At 32.4% G+C, this 17,926-nt stretch overlaps 1 long non-coding RNA gene across 6 annotated transcripts in view; it reads right to left on the bottom strand.

Moving 5' to 3' along the window:
* Positions 1-430: 430 nt before the first annotated feature.
* Positions 431-17,926, bottom strand: part of LOC149180448 (uncharacterized) — a 101,042-nt gene continuing 83,546 nt past the window's right edge. The window contains exon 4 of one of the 6 annotated variants that reach the window (XR_016257452.1): positions 431-759. This is a non-coding gene — a long non-coding RNA (uncharacterized LOC149180448). Of the gene's footprint in view, positions 760-3,295; positions 3,440-4,549; positions 5,005-12,217; positions 12,333-17,926 lie in introns of those variants that run through there. The other 5 variants (XR_016257453.1, XR_016257454.1, XR_016257451.1 and 2 more) reach the window with 5 other exon arrangements.

The following is a 17,926-nucleotide window of genomic DNA, read 5'->3' as shown; positions in this document are numbered from 1 at the left end:
ATGAATAATAAGAAATGTACATATTAATATAATTGGCAATTCCCATATATTTCAAAAAGTATAAAATCATACAAATTGGTACAACAAAAACTATGTCCAAAATGTATTGAAAAATTGGAATGTACTTTTCAACAAATTTACAGGGGAAATTATCTCCATCCACTACAATGAAGTACATGTTCTATTGAACATTCGAATGTACTCATGTATTTGTTTGATACAATGAAGTGTCTTAAGAAAGGGGAATAAAACTTGTATAAGTCAAGTATCTTACTCTTTTCCTGTATAGGCTTTTATCAAGATGTGGTTTGATCGATATCCAATGAATTGAAAAGTATGCTTTGTTGTATCTATTAGCAATACATTTGATTCTTCATAATTATCTCCATATTGGGACCACACATCAATCAAATTTTTCTCATAAAATTGTCTTGTTCTCCCCGATTCCAATTTTGTTTACAAATGACAATGAGACTTGTCCCATGCAAATTTAAAATCCTCTATACCAATATTTGACTTTTCAAGATGTACTTGTCAGTGATATTTAATGTCCATATTGTCACATCATAATTTTTTAAGCAACATTTTAATACTTCTGACTAAAAAAGCCTTAAAAAATAGGACCTACCACCAAACTATCAATCTAGTTCTCTTTGAATATGAAAAATTTGCTCATATTTGGTGTAGATTTGAAGAATACTCATTCCATTTCAAATATCAGCATCTTTTGACTTGTAGTAATGCCCATCTACATCTGCACTGCAACCACATGTATGATATTAAAATATCTACACTTCATTTCTTAAGGACATAAACACCTACCAAATTAAAAATGATGTTAATATTTATTATGAATTATTTCCATTTATATGAAAAGGGAATTTTATGAGTTAATAGTAATAAAAAATACAAATACAATGGCCCCATTAAAATGAACAAACTAATGATATGTTTAATTTATACATACAACTTACTACCTTTATTTAATTTGTATGGAATACAACTCTTCTAAGAATGCATTGACCCACCATTTAAATCATTGATTTTAATATTTATAATGATTTCTTTAATTTCAATTGAAAAATATAATTACAATGGTCTAGTTCAAGTAAACAAACTAATTATATATTAATTTGCACATACAATATCATACAATTTTTAAATTTCAAACCTAATTAATTATATGCTAATTTCTAGATTCTCTACCTTGGTTTTGGTGCTTCTTTTAGTACAAATTATATGTTTATTGTTGGTGCTACGTATAACCTAATATAGTTTTTCAACTTATATGGAATAAAAAATGTTATAAGAATGCAATGGATTATCCTTGACATTACTAATTTCTAAGAGGTATAATAATAACTTAAACCACGATTGAAACAAATAATTGTAATGATCTAATTCAAACCAATAGACCAGTTATTTATTAATTTTTACATATAATGTAATCCATTGTTAAAATTTCTATAGCATGGAAAATTTTGATATGAAAACATTAAATGACCATTCAAATCAATAATTGTTATCAACACAATATCTCGCCAAAAATAAATAAAATAAAAATATTTTAATTTTAGTAATGACAAACCAAATCAACAATTATTTTATTAGTGTTGTGAAATAAAAGCATTTTTTCATGATTTCATACATATAATAGCATGAAATAGACATCACTCATCTTAAGGTACTTCTAAATGTAATGGAACATCCTTCAAAGTAGCTCGTACATCTGCAGCCTTCTTGAGTTTATGCAACATTCTCCATAGCTCGCTGATCAACCAATTATCCTCTTGATTTATTCCAATGAATGGAGGGGCAAAATCACATTTTCTTTGGGATTCTCTTTGACTCTCTCAAGTGAACAATCCACTATAATAGTATTGGTTGCATCATATTGGGTATGCATTTCCCACACTTTTTTCAATGATTTAGTGTGTATAACTTTGGTTGGATTGTTAATGACCATATGTCCCTTTTGTGGTTTACAATCTTAAGCAGTTCAGATAAACACAGGTTTAGCTTGTAATGTTTCTGCGACCAACTTTTTTAAAAATATTGGTGTGCTTTGTTTTGAAGTTGTCGTCCAAATTGCAATGTCACGGGATTAATTTTTGAAACACATTTCAAAAAAAAAAATTCATTTGAATGAATCCAAAATAACTTTTTCTCTATTGTGTAATTAGCATCGGATCCCATTTTTTCAATATTCCCTTTGTTTCTTTATTCATCATCAATGCTATGATAAAAAAAATGTCCTTTTAGTTCAAAAATAATTAATTTATTTTCATTTATTTTGGCTGCAACACAATGACAAATAATCTAGTCAAACCATTTCATTTATATTACAAAAATTACTAAAAAAATGTTGAAACAATATACTTACCTTGAGTGGTTTTTTCACTATCTATAAATGAAATAATAATTTATTTTATGATCATGATAGAACCTAGAGTAAACATATTAAACCTTAAATCAAATACCAATAGTACCTCTCATGAAACCTTCAACGAAATACCGGTACCAAGAAAACCACTAGTAATGCAGCCTTTAAAAAGAAACACACACACACACCTTTAACATTATTTTGATTGTTAATTTTATCCTTTTTATTTGTTCCTATCATAAAAATGTGCAACGTTATGGTAGTTACAAGCATTAGAGTTCGAAGAATAATAAGATAAACAATAAGACAAGTTATAAGTATCTAATATGATATTATCTTCATATTTGTAACTTTGTGACTCATCATCATCTTTGTTACCATTAATTGTCTCTAAATTAAACATATAAAATATTTTGAATTTTGAAAATGAATAAAATCATTAAATAATAAGGAAAACAAGTGGACAAATTATAAGTACCTAATATTATATTTTGTCCTTGATTAAAGCTTTCTTTCACATTCATTTGATCAATGTTTTTGTTCTCCTTTCTTGTCTCTATAATAAACATAAAAAATATTATAAATTGTGACAATGAACAAAATTCATTAAAAACTATATAAAAAATGAATCATCTTTAATCATCCACATAATATTTTGGTATTGATTGTAGTTTTGTGGGACATTCCCTTGGTCACTATATTCATTCTCTTTATTTCCAACAATAATCAACATATGAAATGTTATGAAGCACGATAATAATAATAATAATTAGATTAAAAAAAGTTACAATGATTAATACCCATTTCTGTCTCCATCATTCCATGGTCATTATCTTGATTAATTTCATTCTTCTCATAATTCGCTATAATAGACATCCAAAAATGTTATGAATATGGAAATTAACTAATTTCAAAAAGTAACAGGAGCAACAACCAAACAAATTATGTACCTAATATGATAGCTTCTTCTCCTCCTCCTCCTGTTTCCATCTCTAAACCTTTTTCAACATCATAAGCACTATATTGATTTTTTTTTCTTCCCACTTTCATCATTCTCTGTTTAAAATCTTCATCATTAGTCATTTTATTAAACACTTTGACAATTAAGAAATATTAACAAAATAGTATCCAAAGTATTATAAGAGAAACAACAAAGGAACTATAGTACTTGAATTTTCCAAAAAGTTAATGGATCCTGGATTTGATAGTTGAAAATATTTGTAATTATTCAACACGATTGTCCTTTGTGACTCTGTTTGAACAACACATGCAATTCTTCTTCCATATGTACAACAAGCCTTGATTAAAATTTTCCCCACATAAAGATAAATAACCACTTTTGCATCACTACATTGTTGGTGTTTTTCCAATAAATCCATCTTGGAATCATAATCTCTCTCATTTTCATCAAACATGTCTTCAAATGTGTGAGAGTATTTTGAAGCCTCTAAATTTTTTAATTCTAAAGTATAGAAATGTATAGTAAAAACTATATCATAACTATAACTGTTTTGAGACTCATAAGTGCCACTAGTCATTGGAGTTCTTTATAGAAATTTCCAAAGACTCGCGTACATTATTACAAAACCAAAGTTCTAATAATAGAATTGTAGTAAAGTCATTCAACTCATTTTTTTCAATAAGAAATTGAAAATATTCAATATAATATCCCTTGTGGAATGGTTCTTTTTTTAAAGCTAGTGTATCCAAAACAACAAGGTCAGTATTTAAAATTGGTTGCAACTGACATTGGAAAAGAGTGCAAAAGTGTTGACAAATGATTAGGACCCCCAAAATAACAACCAAATTCAAAATTGTTGTCAACCTATTGAATACTTTTTGATCCATTTATCATTATGTCAAAGACTCCACGTGCTTGCTAAGAAAGGGACTCTTTCTTTGTATTATGTGTTCCTTTTACATAAGTAGACCCCTTCACCGTGTTGCAAAAATTGGAAAATATGATATCATTAATTTCATAATGCTCAAGAATGTTGAATGTGGTAAGAGTCTTCTCATTAAATTTCTCATCATGACTTTGACAATATGTAACCATTGCATCCAGTATTGTTCTGTTGGTTTTCAATTTAGAACAACAATCTTTTAATTTTATGGCATTTGTTGGATGATCAAGTGGAATAGAAAACCAAATGGTTTGATCCAATAGCTTATCTACTACTAAAGCAATTTCTTCCATGGTCAATCATTGAAGGGGTCGAAGAGTAGCTTTTTTCAAACTGTGTAGACTATTTCTCTTATAGTTCTCAAAATCAAGTTGCCTTGGAGAACACTTTAATGCGCCTAGTTGGTAACAATTAAAAATAGTGTCCCATTTATCCCAAATAGGTTGAACAATATATAAGAGAATTTTTTTATAAAAAAAAAAAAAAAATGTGATTGGACAGTGGAAGGAGCACAACATTTTATCATCGACCTGATAAAATAATAAATATAAACTAATCAACAACCATTTATTAGCATAATGTCTAACCATTGTAACAAAGTATAAACTAATTTTAAAATTGTCATGCCATTTAAAGATTTTCATGTCGTGTTTCTTGAACTTCCTTTTTCCTTGGATGATTCCTTTGAATTCTCACTAGCTTCATAGTCCATGGTTTCTGACAAAAAAAAACTATTATCATAGCTTTGAATTATTGAATAAATTCTGAATTTGTAAATACTATAACTACTCGAATCAATATATGTGTAACAAAATGAACAAGAACAATAACAAGTGTAGAACTCACAATAATGGCTAATCATGGTGATGATTAGAAAAAGGGCACCCCCAAATAATTTATTATATTCTTTTAATCGTGACTATAGGCAAGCTAGCACCTACTAGCTTTCCTTCTAGCACAAGGATAAGCACATTTCCAAAAGACATCACATTGTGAATAAATAGAAAAAACTATAGAAACTACATCATATTTGCATAAAATTTATCTTTTATAGTCATGTATAGTCTTAGCTTTCTTTAGAAACCATAAAAGCCAAATACAATGAAAGAACATTAACTATGGCAATCACTAGATTTTATTCTAGATCTTCGTCTAGCACAAAGACAAACACATAACAACATTGCAAGGTGAAAGAAATAGAGAATGTGATAGAATTACTTCTAGCAGAAACACAAGCATATTACCAACAAGAATGTTGCAAAGCAAAATAAATATGTGCATCCTAGATTGCTTTATATCACAAACACAAGAATATTTCCAATAAAAACATTGTATGGTGAAAGAAATCTAGCACATGCTAGAATTATTTTTAGCACGAACACATGGATATTTCCAAGAAAAACATTGCAAACCAAAAGAAATCTAGCACAAACTATATTTCCTTCTAGCACAAACACAAGCACATTGAAATTAAAAATATTGCAAGGCAATTGAAATGTAACACATGTTAGACTCCCTTCTATCTCATAAAACAAGATTGCCAACAACAACATGGAATTGTAAAGTAAATCTAGTGCATGCTAAATTCCCTTCTAGCATAAACCCATTTTCAATAAAAACATTGCAATAATAATATTTCATGAGACATCTCCATGCTTATGAAAATTGACCTTGATTTTTAGAGACAATGAGGTTTTAGTCCATGCCTACATATCTTGTTGTTGCAATATAAAAAATGTTAAACCCTCAAATTATTAGAAGGCCCTTCATTTATGATATGTGGTCTAAGAATGGGATATGGTACAAACATAAGCATGTTGCCAACAACAACATTGCACTGTGAAAAAAAAAAACATTATATATTACCCTCTATCACAAACACAAGCACATTGCCAATAAAAACATTCCAAGGTGAAACAAATATATTGTACGTTAAATTTAATTTTAGCATAAAAAAAACATAACAACATTGCAGGGTGAAATAAATCTATCATGTGCTATAATTACGTTTAGCAAAAATATAAACATGTTTCCAACGAAAATATTGCAAAGAAGATTAAATGTAGCACATGCTAGATTTATTTCTAATACAAACACAAACATATTTCCAATAAAAAAATTAGAAGGGGAAATAAATTTAAGCATAAGAATAAATTGAAAAAAAAAAAAAAAAAACTCATATCAATATTCGTAGGTGAAAGAAATCTAACATGTGCTAGACTTACTTCTAGCACAAACACAAATATCTTGTCAACAATAACATTACAACAAGGTTAAAGAAAATCTAACACATGCTATATTTCCTTCTAGCACAAACATAAGTAAACAACATTATTGTATGGCTAAAGAAACCTAATACATGTTGGATTTACTTATAGCTCAAACACACGCATATTACCAATAACATCATTGTAAGGAAAAAGGAATCTAACACCCACAAGATTTTCTTCTAGCACAAATAAAAACACATTGTGAATAAGAACATTGTAAGGTGAATGAAATCTAATGTGCGTTATATTTCATTCTATCATAAACACAAGCACATAACAACATTGCAAGGTGTCAGAAATCTAGTATGTGCCAGATTTAATTCTATCACAAGAACAAGTATTCAACAACAACACTACAAGAAAAAAGAAAATCTAGTGCATGCTAAATTTCCTTTTAACATAGACAGAAACACATTGCAAAATAAAAACAATGCAAGGCATTTGATTTCATTCTAGCACAAATAATTGTATTGTCAAAAATAATATTTCATTGTGAAAAAAATATAATACGTACTAGATTTCCTTCTAGTACAAATTCACAAACATATTGCCAACAACAACATTACCAGAGAAAATAAACCTAACACATGCTAGATTTCCTCCTATAGAAACACAAGCACATTGCAAATAACAACATTACAAGGTGAAAGAAATATAATGCATAGTATATTTCCTTCTAATGCAAACATAATCACGTAACAACATTGTAGGGTGAGAAAAATTTAGTCTACGTTATATTTAATTCTAAAACAAACATATAAATATTTCCGATGACAACATTACAGTACAAAACAAATCTAGCACAAGCTAGATTTCCTTTTAGCCCAAACAAAAACATGTTATCAATAACAACTTTGCAAGGTAAAAGAAAATCTAACATGTGTTAGATTTCCTGTTAGCGCAAACACAAGCACATAGAAACATTGTAGAGTGAGAAATCTAGCAAGTGCTAGAATTATGTCTACAACAAATACAAGCATGTTTCCAACAACAACATTGTAGAGTATAAGAAATCTAGCGTGTGCTAAAATATTTTCCAGCACAAACACAAGCACATTTCAATTTGAAAGAAATCTAACGCATGTTATATTTCCTTCTAGCACAAACACAAGCACATAACAACATTGTAGGACTAAAGAAGTCTAGTGCATGCTAGATTCATTGCTATCACAAACACAAGCAGATTGCAAGATGAAGGAAATAAAACACATGCTAGATTCCTTCTAGCACAAGCAACCATATTTCCAAAAACATTTCATTGTGAAATAAATCTAGTGCATGTAAAATTTCCTTCTAGCCCAAAGATAAGCACATCGCCAATAAAAACATTGCAAGGTGAAAAAACTATGTGTTTTATATTTCCTTCTAGTATAAACACAAGCAGACACAAACATTGTAAGGTGAAAGAATTATTGTGCATGCTAGATTTAATTCTGGCACAAACACAACCACGTTTCCAACAACAACATTACATAGAAAGGATACCTAGTGCATGCTAGATTTATTTCTAACACAAACACATGCACGTTACAGGATGAAAGAAATATAACCTGTGCTAGATTTCCTTCTAGCACAAACACAAGAACATAACAAAATTATAGGGTTAAATAAATATAACACACACAAAATTTACTTCTAGCACAAACTGAAACATATTTCCAATAACAATATTGCAATAAAAGAAATCTAGCATGTGCTAAATTTCCTTCTAACACAATCACATGCAAAATTCCAATAACAACATTGTAAGGTCAAAGAATTCTAGCATATTTCCTTCTAGCACAAACAACCAAATTTCCAACCACAACATTACATTGTGAAAGAAATCTAGTGCATGCTAAATTTCCCTATAGCTCAAACGCAAGCATAGAAAAACAATGTAAGGTGAAAAAAATCTAACATGTGTTATATTTACTTTTAGAAAAAACACAAGCCTATTGCCAACAACAACATTATTAAGCAAAAGAAATCTAACACATGTTAGATTTCATTCTATCATACACAAGTGTATTGCCAATAACAATGTTGTAAGATGAAATAAATTTAACAAATGTTATATTTCCCTTAGCAAAAATAAGCACATAACAACTTTAACCCTTAGTAGCTCCCACACACATACTTTTATTTGCGTGTTTGTTTTTTAACACCTAGCACCCCTCAAGTCATTTCATTGACTCTTTTGAGAAGCCAATACACTTTTATCATAATTATTAAGTTATATGAAATCCACTTTGTATGCACATGGGGTTGTACCCCCTCCCCCCCCACACTATTTTCATCTTAGTTGGTCTGTCGTGCTAATGCTTTTATTGGTGTGCATGAAATATCATATTTGCAACACCAGACATTTTAGCCTCAAATCATATAAAACCATATCCACATTGATACTCTGGTCCCAAGCATATACACATACACACACATGGGGATGATACCCCCACTAGCCCAATCTTTGCATGTACATGTTATTCACAATCGAGGGGTTGGAGTTGGGGTGTTAGAAAAATCATCCAACATAGACAAAATTTTAGAACCTAAAACACACTAGAGGATGTGTTCCATGGTTGGAACAAGGTATTTATATTTATCTAATGATCTATTGATATTTTTGAAATAAATGAAAATCTTGATCTCCCCATTCTTATACCTAACAGGGACCATATTGGATACCAATAGGGAATGATGAATGATAAAGAAAATCCTCTTATATTCATTTTCATTTGTTATTATATTGTTGAATACATATCTAATAATGTTTTTTGAATATGATTATATATTTCTTGAATGATATCACATCCTGAATGATTTTAGTGTCATGGGTCTTTGAATCAGTGTATTTCTAGGAGAAAAAAGTCTATGTAGCCCTCTCAATAGGCACGTATCCAATACCTAGATTAATATTTTCTGGATATTATTTGTTACAGAGATTCGAACCACATATTTAAGAAATAAGTTCTCACTCTTTGGTTTTGCATCTAGAGGTAATGTATTAATTTGATCACACTGTTAATTTTCATCAATGTTTGATCCCCTAAAAGTATCTCCCTATTTGAGGAATTCTAAAATAGGGGCATCATCATCAAAAAAATCTAGTTTGTAATATTGTTTGGTATAGAAGGTTTGGAAAATTGTTCATTAGAAAACATGTCCATAGAAAAGTTTCCCAATGGTATAAATATAGGAGTTGTGTTTGAAAGGAAATGTTCATTTGCATTTTGACTTCAATGTACATAATTAATATTGAATGTTTCAAAATTAGAAATAATAAATCATGCATCATCTCTATAATTCTTAAGGTGATTAGAATACAATGAATTGAATTTCCTAAATGCTTGATAATTATTTGTAAATCCTTATCAGTTGGAGCTATTTAACATCGAAATCTATCACTTTTTTAAGACATTGTATCAAAGCCCCATACTTAGTGACATTATTTGTGCATGGGAAATACAAGTGACAAGATATCAAATATTTGTATCCTCTAAGATCTCTAAGAGTGCATCTAGACCTTGCTTATGAACTCAACTTAGAGGCATCAAAAAATAAAACCATAGATTTTAATTTACATCTAAATTTATTAATTTTGAAAATAATTTTGTACATGTTCTTACATAATTACGACGATACGTGTTCTCTTTGTTGGCTTGTGGTGGGAAAACACTGTTCACCCCTAGCCAATGGGAAAGCTTAATTTTTTCCCTTCTAACCAATAAAATATTCCCATGTGTTTGTTCCTCTAACCAATGGAAATTTTCCATTTGTCCAAATTTCTTTTGGCATGTTTTCTCCTACCTTCATGTTTCTACAGCTCTTTATGGCATCCTCCGCCCTGTTTTGACACCTTCTACTCCTCTGTGGAAAGTTGTACCCTTCTCCTTCCCACTGGCCAGTCTCTCACCATCCACCATACCGTACCTTCAGCATTTAATTATTGCACTGGGCATAGGATATTACCTACAGGTGCCATAGAAAAAAATGGAAAATAGATTGTAACCTAACGCTTATCCAAATGATTCAATATCAGGGCTAGTGTCCGCGATGTGGAAAGTGCCAAGAACAGGGTGTTGCTTAACTGAGTGAAGCAATGGGAAATGTTGAAGTTGTCATCTATGCAATGGGGTTCCTCTCTTTTCTGTATTTTCTGACTCCTTTTTGAAGCATGCAAGAGTTTACATCTCTATCATGTTTACAAATTTAACCTAACAAAGTGTGGATGTGTAAGAACTCTTCTCCCAATTGATTACCTTTGTATTCACTATTGCAGAGCTCTGACATAGGCACCAAGCATAAGGTCAGGATTTTTTTTCATCATAAGCATTGGATTCCCAATTTCCCATTACTCTTTTTCAGAATTGAGATTGATAGGTTTAGCAATCTCAGTTTTTTGGTATCTAGGTCCTCAACAAACTATTGATTTACTATGTGAAAAGGAAGTGGGTCTAATCAAGCACATCTTTTGTAGGATAGAATTTGAGAGGGCTTTCATGAAATTTGGGCAGCTGCGGTTGTTTGGCATGCTAGGGAAAATTGCCCCGTTCTTTTTCTTGAGGGCCCAAATACCTCTTTTGTGATACATTTTCGTTTGTTTGGCATGCTGGGAAAAATTTCCACCGTTCTTTTCCTTTAGAGCCCAAATACCCCTTTTGTGATACGTTTTCGATCTGGAAAAACGACCTACTCCCCTTATTAGCTCTTTGTTTCTTAAAACCCTCTGCTTCCCATGGTAATTTCTCCTTCCGCTACTGCAACAATCTCTTCCTCTGATATCAACTACAGAAGACTTAGAGACTTACTATGAAATGCTACAATTTTACTACTAGTGTTTGAGATTTAAAAAAGGTTTGCTGCACTTAGTTTGGTAATAAAAATATGTGTATAAAGTAGTGTTTTTTCTTTATACGCCAAGTTTGGTCCCTTGGATCCTAATATAACATGTGTTGATTTTTCAGGAGAAAATGCCCTGACCTCCAAAGAAAAAAGAAGGCCAAAGAGTCCTAGATGTTGAAATCCTAAAGGCCTTATAATTTGTTCCTAAGATGAAACAGTATTTGGCTGTGAGGTTTAGTTTGATATTAGGAATGAAGCCACATGGTGTAAGTTTCCTAGGCAGTGTGAATACAATATACCCCACTACTAAATTTTCAGCATATAGACAAGTAAATATACAAACAATGCAAATCCAAATTGTGTCATGTATTTCCTTCCTGTTGTGAGTCAATTACATTAAAATATGGCTTGGTTTCAGCAAATAAATGACACCTTTTCAAGTGCATGTAGCACAAACATCTGGCCATAGAATTTCCAAGCCTTTCTAGTGTAAAAGTGATGGTTATGTTCTAAACTTAGAATACCCATGTAAACAAAGATAGAAATCCAAATCTAAAGCCTAAGGCCAACTTACAAATATAGACATGAATACTATTATGTAGACGCAAACCAATTCTTTTAAGTATTTTGTAAAATAGTTTTCGTTCAAACATATGACAACTTCAAAGTCATAAATTTTGAGTCATAATTAAGAGATGATTGTGATTTCCAGGCATTGAGAAAAAATTACAAATGTTTACTTTGCATCTATAGTCATCATCAAAATAATAAACCTAAGTCTGTTGTGCATGTACAAGAAAATTCATTTAGAAATTTCATAAAAATTTAAGTCTCTTGTGCAGCAAATTAGGGCCAGTTTGTACTAGTTAGGTACCTGTCTGGTCAGCAGGTTGGTTCAATACCATGCCCAGTCCAATGGGAAGATTTGACTAGTTCTGATTCATACAGGACCTACATATGAAAAAGAATTCAAACAATTGCATTACTTTTTGATGTTGAATAATAAGAACCTAGTGCCCATCTCTACTCAGAAAAACCACTAGAACACTGACATGATAAAGATAGGATAAACACCCAAGGGGGCCTATAAAAAATTCTCCAGATCTAAAGCTAAATTACTGGCACTTTTCATTGTCTGAGACTGAGAAAGGTAAGTAAAAACGCATACCGAAATTTCAAACTGTAAACAATGAAAAAACATGGAAAGTTTTACTTCTACTTTCATTTTAGTGATCAATAAACAACCTCCTCCAGTCTCTTAAGAAGACCCTCAAGTTTGTCAATGACTTATTAGTGATTTTCCTACCATATCTCTCAACATGCTTCTCAAAGGTAGAGAGTGCAATATTGATATGGAAATATGCATGGGTAATGAAATTTCTTGAAATAAAGATGCACATTCAACACCCAGAAGCATCGAAACCCGCAATGGCAAGCTCACATATAGGGTAGAGATTTCCTTGTATGTCTGGAACAAAGCATGTCGTACAATATGGACATGACACATATTTCTTATTGACCAAGGTATATAGGTGTAAAGTCATTGCATCACCAACAAAAGGATTTCTGAAGTCAAAATCATAATTCAATTTTTTGGCATCTCGCAACTACCTTTCACATGCCTGCAGCTACCTTTCACATGCCTGCAGAACTTGTTGTACCTTTGTTGAATGGTTTGCAGGGGTTCAGTTTCCAATAGTCATCAAGAAAAGTTAGTTGTTGTACTAAAGATCCATTCCTTATAACAAACATCCATGGTATTCAGCAAAGCCAACCTCAAATGGAATTTTTGAAGGTTGCTATGACTAATAAACTGTAAGTTCTTTCTGTTGAACAGTAACATCCTTAACTTCCTTTCACTTGAACTGCATCTGAAGACCCAGAACACAACTTCAAGCTCACATATAGCACATAGATTTCACTTTATGATTGGAATAACGTGTGGTGTACAATGTGGACAAGACACATACTTTTGACCACGTTATAGAGGTGTAAAAGTTGCTCCAAAAACAACAAAAGGATTTCTGAAGTCATAATTTAGTGCTTTTAGCATCCTACAACTGCCTCCCACATGACTGAAAAACTTGTTGGGCCTTTGTTGCATGGTTTGTAGTGGGCTTATTCGTGAGTCGTTATCAAGAAAAGTTAGTAGTTGTACTGAATTTCCCTAGAAAACTCCTATGGTGTTCGACAAAGCCAACCACAAATGGACTTTTTGAATGTTGCAATGAGTAAAATAGGCTGCAAGTTCTTGTTGTTCGATAGTATGATCCTTAACTTCCTCTTGACCCCCATTTGAAAAACCTAAACACATTCTTTAGCAATTCCAATAAACCTCCTAAACAAAGTCTACATCAATAACTGGACATGCATGCAAGATGGAAAGAAATAACCTTAATGCTTCACTAAACTTCCCATCTATTGTGGCTTTGTAAGCTAACTTCCCAGATGGTGTGGCTTTGTAATCTAGTCTAAGTTTCTCATCTAATAGAAAAATCTTAAATACCAAAGCTCATGGACCTCTGACATTTGAACTAGCAATCTCACTCCAGCCTCCCTCTATTGCTAAGAAGACCACAGTGTAGAAACAAATGCAGGGAGGTATGTATGGCTGCCCATGTAAAGATCCAAAAAAAAGGTTTTAACTTTTAATGGAGTGAAACCCTTAACACCAAGTTGTTGACTTGAGAGCTAAATCACCATATTAATGTCACTAGTAGCTGCATTCTCACCTGCAAGAGAAGATTTTCTATATCCAAATTTGAATTACTGCCATACGTGGTGATGGCGTAACTAATGACATTATGAGTTGTACTTGCAACATTTGCAGCTTAGACATTTGTAGGGAGATTCAAATCTTCTACATACCATCCTACATCATCATCATTGTCTCCTCTCACTTCTCTACCATTGACCACTACAACCTCGCCATTCTATTTTTCAACTCCACAAGTGTCAAGGTCTTAACCCCTATTTCCTATAGCTCCTTCTTCCTCTTCTTTATGGACTGCACCCCTTGCATTATCCAACCCACCAGAAGTGTCAAGGTATTGACCCCTATTGGCTTTAGCTCCTCCATCATCTTCTTCGTGGACTGCAACCTCTGTATTATCCAACCCACCCTCAAAAAGGCCTTTGGTAACCCTCAATAATAGCCATTCATGATTGTGAAAAATTAATGGAGGAGGTGCAATAAGTGATAATTTCTTTCCAGATGGATGAGTGGGAAGATTGACACCCAACTATTAAGTACAAGCATATCAACAATCTCTATAAGCCCATGAACTATTGCACTCACATATGGGAATTGTGAAATTGACCCATAACATCATTTTATATTTCTACAATCCCTAACATCTTCAAAAACTTATCAATATTGTCCATGACAAGATACAAAATGAAAGCCTTTCAAAATTATTTAATATCTGGTAATAATATTCAACATTGCCAGCATTGCCTTACCGAAGGGCCTTAGTTCCAAGTGTATACCAGTGACCTTAACATCTCTCTGTTTTGCAGAAGCAACATCAATTTGAATAGTTTCACCCTACACTGCTAAGTTAAATCATGACTTCTTGTCTTTGAAAAAGTGAAGAGATGCTTCTAGGAAGCCCTTCAAATGCATCTAAGTAATCACTGACTGTCCACAAATCAGTTTCTAATCATGCCCATAACATTGTCATACTTCCCTTTTATCAGTGCCATCTTGAGTATATACTCATGCATCAATTTTCATGACACAATTATTTCTAAATCATTTAGGAAATTGAAAAAATTCTCAGACACCTTCATTATACATACTTGAACATCAAGTGTTCCAATAAGGCCATCATTTTTGTTTGGAAGACAACAAAGCACAATTGTCACCCCGAGCACCACTCTTAATTTTTAAGACAAATAATCTTATGCAAAGAACATTGTACAAGCTTCTTTCTTCCAATGATGATTGCATGCTTGCTCAACAAGGCTACATTTTCCATGTCATCTAACTAAATGTATTTAAAAAATGGAATATGGAGGTCCCCAAGTACAATCCTCTATTGCAAACCAAGGTTTCTATCTTTTCTTCCTGCATTGTGTCACTCTTCTGTGTTAACACTATCTTCTAGCCCAAGAAGAAGGTTTTATGTTCCTGTAAATAAAATTGTATCCAAAGTTACTGGATGACTATACTTCTTGATCACCTTACTTCTACAATTTTTTATCACTTGGTTATGACTCATGTCAATGACTATCAATTGATTGCAAGCAGAAAAGGCAGCAAGTCTTCCAAGTCACTGTCTTTTCTTCCTGCATTGCATCACTTCTCCCAAGTCCTAACACTATCCTCTGGCCCAATAATAAGTTCATATCACCCACCATCAACATCCAAACGTATTAGGAGAAGCATTTTCCATGGGGCTAAACAACAATGATCATCATCCTTGATCCAATTCATGGATCCAACCCTTCTTATCTGTGTAAGTTGAGAGCAATTTTGAGTTGAAAATTGACGAGCCAACAAAAAATGGTCATTCTTGCAATATAGGGTGCCCTCATAAACAACAAAAGCATATATTTCTTTTCTAACTTGAAAACAATCATCTCACGTTCATGCCCAGTAGCAAGAAGATTCATATCAAGATGTGCTACAAGGATCCATAAGTAATCATGGTCTCTACGAAATGTTTGGACACCTCTACAATTCTTGGATACATCTCAAACTCAGGTACTTTTATCTTCTAAATTTTAACAATAATGTCGTGGCATGGATGGAACATCACACAAGACATATAGTTCACATGCCCTCTTAAAAGTTAAAATATCCAACTTCCCAAGCTTGGTACCCGAGAACAAAACATACTAACTTTTCACAAATGAATTATCTACAAATTTTTCACGTGCCCTCCTAAAGTATTCAACTTCACAGGCCTTGATGTCTGAGAACAAAACTGATTTTTCACAAATGAATTATCTACAAACTTTTCACATTCCCTCTTAAATTATCCAACTTGCTAGGCCTTGGTATCTGAGAAGAAAACAAAATAAATTTTCACAAATGAATTACATACAAACTGAGATGCTACTTAAGAAAGAGGAGTAACAAAAAAAAAGAAAAATTCAATATATCTCTAATGAAATAGACATAACTTCAGCAAGAAATTGAATTTGCATGCCATTCAATCTGCTTGGTGACCATCTGCTCCTGACATAATCAATGGCAAGATGGGATGAAAAGCAGCAGCCCAATTCACTCCACGGTCATGACATTCCAAAACGTATTTGACAACAACATCACCCTCTCCAAAAATATTTGTGTTCATTTTTGTTACCTTAATATCATCAACAAACGGTTTTCCTCCTCAGAGCACAAATATCCCATACACAATCAATCTGATCCAAGGGGCTTCAAATGACCAAATCGTCCTTCAAATGAAAAGAAGCACACATTACACAAAAAATGTCACCAGTAAGGTCAGATACAAGTTCAAGATTTCTAGTTCCATATCGTTATTGTTTGTCCAATATTGTCATTGACAATCTAAGGATACTCATTATGGACCTTAACTCTCCAGATATATGGAGTGGTGCATATTGTAGTTCCATATATTGATCTTAAAGTCATTCCCTGTAACATTAACAATTAAATGGAGTTATAACATTTCATAATTGTATTTTTTATTGTTATATCCAGTGACTTGTAGTTAATATCTTTTACAATCGAATACACTACTCTTTAAATGGACTAAATATACACACACAACGTATACATAAGAAGCTACATGGCTAGGAAGCTTCGCTAAACCTACCAATTCTAAAACAACTTTGTTCCTTGGATGGGAGAGGGTGGGAATTTTTCTCGCAGCTCTCCTTTGGCTAAGTGGATGTTCTATGAGATGCATTTCTAAGCCTACCAAAATCACCAAGGACTTGTCATTTGTCCCAATCCCCGCCCATTTAAAAGGTTTTAAACTAGGTATACTAGTTTGATTACCTTGCGACCTTCTTTTTCTTTGCGTGTAATTTATCACCCCACCCTCCATTCGGTAGTGAGACTGAGCTATTCCTCATAGCTCCAAACAATAATTGACTCTATTCCTCGTAGATCATGAAGAAGAGCTCCAAACAAGAATTGACTCACAAAAAGGGAAAGATAACATTTTCTTCCCAACCACCCAAGGTAGACCCAATTGACAGCACTACAAAACTTGCCACTAGACATGTGTAATTTCCAGACATTTTGTAATATAGAGCAAGTAAAGGTAATCTCCTAGTTGATCCATGAAAATTTTGTGAAAATACATGAGGGAATCACACAACACTAATGTTTTCAAGACCCTCTCCATGTCACCAAGGTGTTATAGACCCACCATTCCAGGATATAAAAATGTATCCATTGAAACCCATATCAATCATCCAATTAATGGAACTACTGAAAACTGAACCTTGGAGATTAGTTTTAAAGTGTTGCTCAATCTTTGGTACATGTATGCTAGCGTATATTCATGGTTTAATCGTTCATTTGCTTAAGTAGCTGCATTTCCATTACAACTGTGTAGCGTAGA

The sequence above is a fragment of the Pinus tabuliformis genome, chromosome 3_2, assembly GCF_031772625.1.
Source record: "Pinus tabuliformis cultivar Carrire ecotype Pingquan chromosome 3_2, CPIR1, whole genome shotgun sequence".
NCBI classification, from domain to species: domain Eukaryota; kingdom Viridiplantae; phylum Streptophyta; class Pinopsida; order Pinales; family Pinaceae; genus Pinus; species Pinus tabuliformis.
This window is presented reverse-complemented; position numbering and strand designations above follow the sequence as displayed.